The sequence below is a fragment of the Lepidochelys kempii genome, chromosome 9 (assembly GCF_965140265.1).
Source record: "Lepidochelys kempii isolate rLepKem1 chromosome 9, rLepKem1.hap2, whole genome shotgun sequence".
Taxonomy (NCBI): Eukaryota; Metazoa; Chordata; order Testudines; family Cheloniidae; genus Lepidochelys; species Lepidochelys kempii.
Window position 1 is genome coordinate 76028401 of NC_133264.1, and position 10057 is coordinate 76038457.

Genomic DNA, 10057 nt, shown 5'->3' on the forward strand with positions numbered 1-10057 from the left:
CCTTGTAGCGTAAACCCGTGGCCATGGCAACCCGGCGTCACACAATTTAAGGTGGCGGGGACCTGCGCGTGCCAGGGCAGCCCCCGCTCGGCTGCCGCGCCCGGGCCCGCCCCCTGGCGCCGCCCAGCGCGAGCCCTCCGCCCGGCTCGGGCACCCCGCGCGCCCGCCTCTCGCGCCCCAGGGCGGGCTGCAGCGCTGAGCCCCTCAGCCCCCTCTCCCGAGCGCTGCCATGGCTAGCTCCGCGGGGTGGGGGCGGCTCTCGCGGGCATACTACGCGGCTGTTACTCCTGCAAGAACCTGAGTTCCCGCCTGTTGGGGGCTGGGGGGCCAGCGGCTGGCTCCTACCCAGAATAAACGGCCGCGGAACCGCTCCCCGCCGCCCCCCCCACCCCCCAGCCAAGTTCTCCTCCCCATAGTTATTCTCTCTCTCTCCTGCCTCTCTTAGCAGTGTTGGCTTTAGGGTGCAAAGGCTCCCGTGTGCCTTATGCATTCACATTGCCCCGTGTCAGGATCTGGCCCGAGGGAAAACCGACGAAGGCTTCAGGCGGACGCAGCTTGGAAAATAATGAATGAAACACATGAATCGCGCAGTCCTGCCTCCGCCCACACTTCCTTGTCAGGCAACGGGAGTAAAGGAGGGCTGCAGGAGTTACAGTGCTGTGTGACCCTCAGGGGGACACGGATATTGACCAGTTCATGGTATTAAATTTCTTAATGGGGAATGATTTATAACTATTTAGCTGCTGTTCTGATCCAGAAAGGGTGCTGGGTTGATTGGAGAAAGCTGGGAATAGCAAAGACAAGTCTGTTTGGTGTGCTTGCTCATTTTAGCTAAAACCAGGACCCAGCACAGCTTCCAAAAAAGATCAGTAGAGAGATGAGAAGGGAACTTCAGACTGGGCAAGTTTTCATTTGACAGATCTTCCTGCATTGATAACCACAAAACTTTCTTAAGCCCCTATCTATCCTTAGCTAATGTATCTCTTATCAACTTAATTTTAAAATGTAAACATTTTTTTCCCTTGGCTGCTGCTGCTGAAATTCCTCACAGGGGGCAAAGGGCCGTTTATAAGGCCTTTTCATAGAATCATAGACATGTAGGACTGGAAGGGACCTCAATAGGTCCTTTAGTCCATTACGCTAGTCATTGTACACACAAGAGACAATCCCTGTCCCAAAGAATTTACAATCTAAATAGACAAGATAGAGAGAGAGCCCGAGAAAGGCAATATCATTACCCCAGTTTTACAGTTGGGGGATTGAGGCCTAGAGAGACCCAGTGTCTTGACCAAACTCACACAGGAAATCTGTGTCAGAGTCAGGAGATGAACACAGGTATCCCAAGTCCCTGGGCAGTTACTTGGCCATAAGAGAATCCTTCCTCTCAGAGAGGTGATCTCCTGCATGGCCTCCCAAAATCTTGCACCCTATGTCCGAGCGGATCTTGCCCCACATTGGCTTTGCTGTAAGAGGGCCCCTCTATGCATGCAGGATATGCCCCCTTTTGATGTAATATAAAATGTGACTTGTTTGGTTTCAATTGCAAATGGCAGATTATAAAAATCAGTCTTCCAGCAGTGAGCTTTTACATTTTATTATCTTTGATCAATTACTTAAATTGACTGGAATCAAATCTACACTGAATGAGGTTACAGTGTTTGTGATTTTTTTAAATCATCTGTATCTGTTACTGTAATATTAAATGTCTCAATTCTATTGTTGTGCATCTCCTTAGTTTGCTTGTTGAGCTATAGGCAACTAAAATGGCTAAGACTTATATCGTGATTGATTTTGAAAAAAGGCAGATTTAGTGCTGCAGTAACTCATACCAATGGACATACTTGGGGAAAAGGTTTCAACAATATATTAAACCATATTTTATTATAACTACTTAAATAATATATTGGACTACTACGCATTGGTAGACACTTTATCCACTCTTTGGCTGGCTCTTGGGCATAGTACAGACTCATCATTTTCATCTTATATCTCAGGAGCTGTACAGTCCTTTGCAATGATATCTGGCACACTTTTAACATAAAACCTCCAGATCAGCTGCTACTTTTTAGGGCCCTTAACAAACAAAATCAATATATCCTTCCCTTTCAAAAACAGTTTTGCTCATCCAGTGATAAGTGCTGTTGCAGTAAAACTGCATAATTGTCCAGGAATTTTAAAATATTTCTTGGGAATGGCCTTCTTTAAATCTTTAAGCTGTTGCAAATAAACAATAAGTACCTCTCATTACTTTATATTTTGCAGTTGTCCCCATGAAAACAAACTAAAATGAGATGTTTTATTGCTTCCAGATGCTCTTAAAACTGAAATTTAAAGCAATTCTTGGTTTTAACAGCTCTGTTTTCCAATAAATTGGCTCTGCAGTGGCTGGCCTGTTGAAGCCTGGCTGGAAGTTAAGTAGCCCTAAATAAACAAAACTTTGGCACAGCAGTTATTCCACATGCCCCCTCTAACCAACCGCCTAATCAGAAGGAAGCCTGTAGCTCTGCATAACCCAAATTATCTCCCATAGCAATCAAGTGATTAATCAGTCAGATTAATTAGTTAATGGTTTTCCTGCACTTCGAAAATAAGAAAGTGTTAAATAAGGACTAAATATTATTCACTTATGTATTTATTTATTATTTAAATATAATTAGGCAGGTGCCAGAAATGTCAGGTGGCTTGAAGGGAGGACTCCACTAAAGATACAGAGCTGGGCTTTCTCTGGATGACTGACAGGTCTAATTATGATGTCAGCCAGGCGGAGCTGTATATCTTGGCAATGTGCCTTTACCTCCTTAAGCATTGTAGAGGAGGTAAATATACAGCCCCACAGCTCATCCTTGATGTCACCATGAACGGACCTGTCAGGGGAGGTATTCAAAGGAATAGCAGCTATCCACATGTTTTAGAAACAATACAAACATGAGAGAGGGCATTAAATCACAGGGAACTATATCCACAGGATGAAATCCTGGCTCTACTGAAGTCACTGGCGTTTTGCCATTCACTTCACTGGAGCCAGGATTTCACCCATAATTGTTTTATGTTTGTTTTGGAAATGAGGATTCTAAAGACAAGCCCCCAAGCTTGAGTTCTCCACTGCAACAGTGTTTAGCACACCACTGCAGAATGGAGTTATGTAAAAGAAATGTCACTTTAAAATCTGGGTTTCTGTCCTCTCCCTTCACTCTGGCTCTGATTCAGGAAAGCACATGCTTAAGTCTATCCCAAACTAGCAAAACATTTAAGCACATGCTTAGTTTTAAGCATGTGCTTAATTTCCATTGACTGAGTGGGACTACTTGTGGAGTAAGTTACTACTCACTGTGACTTAGAGTGCAAGAATCTAGCTCTGAATCTTTGTTGTTTATATCAATTATTATAACCTCAGCTTAGTCATCATTTGGCAAAGTGACAAAGGATTGTTGATTTCTTGCTGAATAAAATTTTGGATGTTCAGCCAGTTTCCCACAGAAGCTTGAAATTATATCTTCAGACTGTTTTTATGAATACACAGCTCAAAGCCCATAATAATGTACCTGCACTGAGGATAATTTAATGTAGAGTAATATCTTTGTTGACATAAAAACACTTATGTTGTGCTAAACATCGTCCCTAGTTGCAAAGCTTTGGACCCAGTCCAAGTTTCAAATTTTCCCACATTTTTTGAGGATTTAGATGTGGGAATTTTGTATTGTAGAGAGAGGGCCGAAATGTAAAGGTCAGATCCTGATCTGAATTTCCATTGTGCTCAAGAGTGTTTAGCTCTTGGTTATATAACAGGCCTCTCTCTATATATTATGCATAACTACAGTGGAAGAAATTAGTTTATCTTGTTACCTTTTAAAAATTCCACCACTGAAATACATTTTACTTCAGAAGCTGCAAGATTCTATGTAATATGATGTATTCTCTGTTCAAAAAATTGTTGTAAGAGGAAATAAATCTATGACCTGACTGCTAAGTTAATACAAGAAAAAACAAATGCAGCTTCCAGATTGCAACTTTAGACATTCACTTTGCTGCTCCACAAAATGCTTCTAAACACAAATCAAAGAGCTGGTCCTTTCCAGACCACCACAATGATGTCACCAGATTCCACACAGTGCTGTCATCCCATTCTATGCTTTCCTTGTTGCTATAGCAGACCCTCTATTGCTGAGAGCCCTAAACTCAAATTCCAAAGGACAATTTTCCCTTTCCTTTCCTGCTCAGTATCTGGGTATGTGTATATATGAGGCACTGTGTGATAATCGGCTCTCACTCAGTCAGAGTGAGTAGCAGGGGACCATTTAATGTGCACGTCTCTCTTAATGAGAGTGGAAGAAGTGCTCTCCCCTAGGTTTAGAGTTTCTACAACTCCTATTACCTGATTGGACTTCTGTAAAGTTTTGCTTTTCAGGATGAAGAGAAAAGGATGAGTTTTGCACATTCCCTTTTATGTTTGTTTGTTTTTTGTATGCACCTCAGGTAGAAAGGGGGAAGGGTTAGGGCTATCTTTCAGTTCATTTTAAATGTATGTGCTTTTAAAATTCAGGTTGGTTTTTCCGCTACTGCTGCTTAGAGCAATAGCAAGAATGAGAGTGGCATGATGAGAGATTAAAAAGACTGGGACTATTCAACTTGGAAAGAGCTGATGAAGGGGGATATGATAGAAGTCTATACAATCATGAATGGAGTAGAGAAAGTGAATAAGGAAGTGTAACAGTGTAAACAGCCCAGGAGAGGGCGGTGGCTGGGAGCAAGCGGTTCCCAGGCTGATTGGGGAAGCAGGCTCAGCTGTGGCCACACCCTCAATCAGGGCTCTGCTGGCTCTTATAAGAGGGCAGTGGGCCAGGAGCAGATAGTCTCCTGTAGTGGGAGATGGGCCTGGCTGTTGTGGGGGGGGGTACATGCTAGGGTACCTGAGATGAAGTAGGACTGGGGAAGGTCAGAGGAGCTTCCAGACTGGAAAAGCCCTAGGCTGCAGGCCTGGCAGATAGCCTAAGATAGGATACTGGGGTTGAAACAGGGCAGCCCACAGGTAGGCAGAGGCAGCAGGTCTAAACCCCTGTTGCCTGGGATGATTGGCTTATATGCTGCAGCCTGCCCAAGTGTGTGGGGGCTCAACAGTGACTGGCAGTAGCCAAAGACTGAGGTGAGGTGGGGATAGTGGGTGGGGGTTCCCTGGGAAGGGGAGACCCAGAGACTGGGGGTTCTGCCAGGGGGCAGCACCCTTGGTAAAAGGGATATGGGGGTCTGGGAGGGACATGGGGGGCCAGCAGCAGCAAGACACCAGTCTGCAAAGGGTGCTCTGGAGGCTGGAAGAACTAATTCCCTGAGAAACCAGCAGGAGGTGCTGCAGGGGTGATTCTCACCCTGTGATAGGAAGGGTTAGTTACCCCTTCACATAACACAAGAACCAGGGGTCACCCAATGAAATAAATAGGCATAGGGTTTAAAACAAACAAAAGGAAGTACTTCATACAATGCACAGTCAACATGTGGCACTCATTGCCAGGGCATGTTGTGAAGGCCAAAACTATAACTGGATTTCAAAAAAAGAATTGGATAAAGTCATGGAGGATAGGTCTATCACTGGCTATTAGCCAAGATGGTCAGGGACACAACCCCATGCTCAGGTGTCCCTAAGCTTCTGACTGCTACCTGCAGCAATTGGATGACAGGGGATGGATAATTGCCCTGTTCTGTTCATTCCCTCTGAAGCGTCTGGCATTGGCCACTCTCAGAAGTCAGGATATGGGGCTAGATGGACCATTGGTCTGACCAATATGGCCATTCATATGTTCTTATGATAACAATTAAACTTCTTGTCTCAAGTCTTCTCCTGCCCAGAGGCTCAAGCTTTGCATTGTAAGTAGCTAGAGTTTTGTCACTATGCTGAAGGGGAAAAGTTTGAAACTCTCAAATTTAAAAAACAGTATTTTCAACTTTTGCTCAGAAAAGTGTGTATGTGTATAAGCAATTTGCTATTGTAATTTTAGTTTGAAATAGCTTCTAAATTGTAAGGGGGGGGGTCACATTCCAAGCCCTATACAGAGCAGGTTTTGCAGATGGGATAGACAACACACTATAAGGCAGTTTAAAGAGGTATATGTGTAAGGTTTAATTTTAAAGGGAATTTTAAATTGGTAGGTTCTGTATGAAAAACATTAATACAATAGATGTCTATTCAAAGATGTGCTGTCTTTAGTCTAGTCCAGTTTGAACAGAATTGACAGTGCTGTTTGAAAGAGAGTGGGGGAATCCCCTGACAGTAACGAGAAGCAAAATCTTATTCAGAAACGGGATGAATGATCTAACAGAAGATAGGGTTCCCTGTACTGTGATTCAAGTGAGGAGCCAAGATGGAGGATTGGCTCTGGGACATTTCTCTCTCTGTTCAATCTCTTGGATTTCACAGAGGCACACATAATTACAATTTTTAAACTTAACTTTAACAATACCCCTTGTTGTCAGGCTATATACTGTTGAGAATGAGCTGGGTATCATGACTATGTAGACTTTAGTAAAGTGGGGAAGAAGCTGATAATGCAAATCAGTGAGTTCAGTTTTGCTTCATTTGCTCTGGGATGCCTTGAGAAACAGGAAAGAATCCAGGGTCATAAACCTGATTATCCTTCTAAAGACAGCCCATAGCAACATTAGACAGTATTGGAAACACATAGTCCAGTGCAATGTGCACAACACAGCATATAAACTTAATTGGTTACATGAAAGAAGAAAATCCTGTGTCATGTTTTGATTTAAATAGTACAGTATTATCAGCAAAGTGCTATTGCTTACCTCTTCAAACATAACAATGCTGAAATCTGGAGCAATTTAAACTAATTTGACTGCATATGTAAATAGAATACGTCCTCAGCAGCTGAATTTGAGTTCAGTGCAAGCTATTATCCACCTGTGATGAGACAATTGGAGAGCTGTTCTGTCTGAGACCAAGTATAGAAATGCTTGGACCTCTAATCTCCTCTTAATTTCAAAATATTAATTCCAGAGAAAAACAATAACACTCAAGAAATCTGAGAGATTTCCATAAATTTTTTACTAAAACATTCACAGTCAACTTTTGGTCTGATTTAGAACTGTGCAGCCACATGGCAGGAAATGGGACTGCATAAACATAAATGTTTTGTTCTGGCTCTTTTGGTTATTAGGGGTCAAATCGTCTTCCTTGTGCAAAGCTCAAGGAATTTGGTTTTGTGCAAAGGAGGTCCTGTAACAGCTGGGGAAATAGGTGAAATCCTGCCCAGCATGCTGTGGCTTAGCAGTGACATCAGAGTGACTCCACAGTCATCTCCCTGCATAGATATATTTGAGCTACAGAGTTAGGTTTCTGTTGGTCATTCCTAAACCCAAATACAATACCACACCTTTCCAATATTCTTTCCGAAGTTATCATGGATGGAGCTCTCTTAGAGCATAGCTGTGTGGCATAGAGGGGATGTACAGCTTTGTTTGCTTCACGCAATATTTCTGGACCACACAAACCACTGACAGGAAGCATAAATGTTTGTTAATGAGTAAACAGCTTGTTGCAGACTCTGGGCTAGGTTTACTAGTATGCTCCAGTTGTTTTTGTGCTGCTACAGCAATGTCAAGCAGCTATGAACTCAGATTAACCAGCCACTGGATGATTCCCCTTGCACAGGAGAGTCCTTGGGCAACATAGAGTTGTCTTGCCTTCTCTTGGCCCCTGGCACACAAGACATACCTGAGGAAGTATGAGTCATGTGTGGGATATTCCCGCATCCACCTGGTCCCTAGCTGCTGTAGCTACGTCTGGGGGGCTATTGGCAGATGCTGTAAAACAGAGAAGCCTGAAGGCTGTTCTAACATGCTAGGAAGTGGATTGGAACTAGGATGGCCACAGGATTGGATTCTTCTGCCCTCTAATCATGTACTGATTATAGCTCAGCCAAACTGGAGGATCTGGTCCAGTGTTTGTACAGTAGTTAAGTGAATGCCTCTAACTTTTGCCACATTAAGACGCTCCAATTCAATCAAATATACTACATGTCATCTTTAAAATAATAAATATTAGGGGGAAACAATTCTGTTACTTTATTATCTGTGCCTATGAGAAATATCCCTTATTTTGTGGGGGACAGACCTCACTTATGATGCAATGATTTTGATTTGCTTTTACTGATTTCCTTTGCCATGTATATTTTAAGCAGATACTGACTTCTGTGGAAGAGAGCATCAATATTTATTAATCTGAGGCATAACTATTGACCAAGGTGAAACTGAAGTCAGTGTTTACCTTGAGAAACAATAAATCTGGAAGTTCACTGACACACAGTATGTATTAGCATATATATGTGTGCATATTCCGAGGGCCAAATCCTCCTCTTAGTTATACACATGAAAACTTGTAAAAACCCAGTGAAGTCAATCAAGTTGGCTGGGTGTAAATGAGGGCAAAATTTGGCCACAAAATGCTAATTCTGCATTCATTCTATTGGCCAAAAAGTATCAGAGCCTCATCGTGGGGTGTCAAATGGTGGCTGGCCCATTTAAGGGGAGATGGGCTCAGCCCTACCTGTCACATAACCAACTTTCCTCCCCAAGTAGGGAGAATGAGGAGGGTCAGGTGGCCAAATCAGGCCTAGCATAGATAAGGAATGGGCTTTGAGAGAGAAGGGTGCAGACTGATACTGAGAAGGTGCCTGAAGGGAAGGGGGTGGGTGCCTCCTGGCCTCTTTCAGTTTGGAGAGGAATAAAACAAAGAGGAAGACAATCAGCTAAGTGAGGGCTGCAGCTGACTGGGATTAAAACAGCCTTGAGGAGATTGTGGGGCTCCTTTGTGAGGAAGAGAAAATAGCAGAGAAACAGGTAGGAGGAACTAGGCCTTGCCGGAGACTGGGCAAAAGAGACTTTCCTTTGAACTTAAAGTAGACCCCAAGAAAGGGAACTTTGTCTTATACTTTTGAACTCTCTCTAGTCTTATTACGATGCCCTGAGAGAAGGGGAAACTGAGCCACCCTGGACCATGAGTGGATGCTGGGGAGGGGGTGACCCTGTTTACAAGCGGGTTGAAGAGTTTAAGAAAACTACTGAACAACTGGCAGAGCAGGTAATGACAATCCCTGCTTTTCGAATTCATCGCCTTTTTCAGCTGAAGGAACTGTATTAACAAAATTATAGTCAGCATGAAGCCTAGTATGTATGCTAAGTAACTGAGATTTACTCACCTCAGACTAAATCCTTAAATGCTTTTTGCAGTCAGCCCAGGTCAAAATGCAATTGAAAATAAACAATTCTTTGGGTAATGGTGGTGGGGGAACCTCCCATCTATAGGGAATCTGTGAAGTAGAATTCCCCAGCCCCCTGTGTCCAAAATAAATGACTTTTACGTCACAGGAGTGTACAAAGAAACATGAGGGGGATGAAAAATGGGTATGTTGCCTGCACATGGGAAAGCAAGCCATGGTTCCAAGTATAGTGCAAATCTGCATAGCACAAACTACACATGGCAAAAAGCAGCAGGTGTTTCCAGTACCCTGGCCCCAGTGCTTAATTTATAATGAAGGAGATGCCTGGGCTCAAGCATTTTTTTTTAAAAAACTTTTGTAACTGACACAGCAAGCCCAGAGGTACTGGGGCTGTGAAGTGCTAAGCCTAGAGGTGCCAGGGCTCAGCCCAGGTAAGCCCTGCAACAAATTAAGCACTGCCTGGCTCCCAATATCCAGCAAGATCTGTCTGCCAGCCAAGTAGTTGAGTATTCTAGATGAGCATCACATGTAGGGTCTGAAGATTCTTTTTCTGAGCTCCAACAAGCTGCAGCAGGATTTCAAGTAGACAAAGCTTTTCTGTTTAGGATTGGGTCCCTATTGAATAAGTATAACTAGACTGTCAGTATGATTTCATTCCTCCAAGATAATACGAGTTAAATATGAAATGGATGTGATGTGTTTACTGTAAAACAATTTATATACTCTGCAATGACACTGTATTCAAAGTGACTAAGTGCTCCTGTAACCATGATTTGACTAAAGTGTGCACAAAGTTAAACACAGACACAGAATATTTTATACAAGTAAAATGTTTA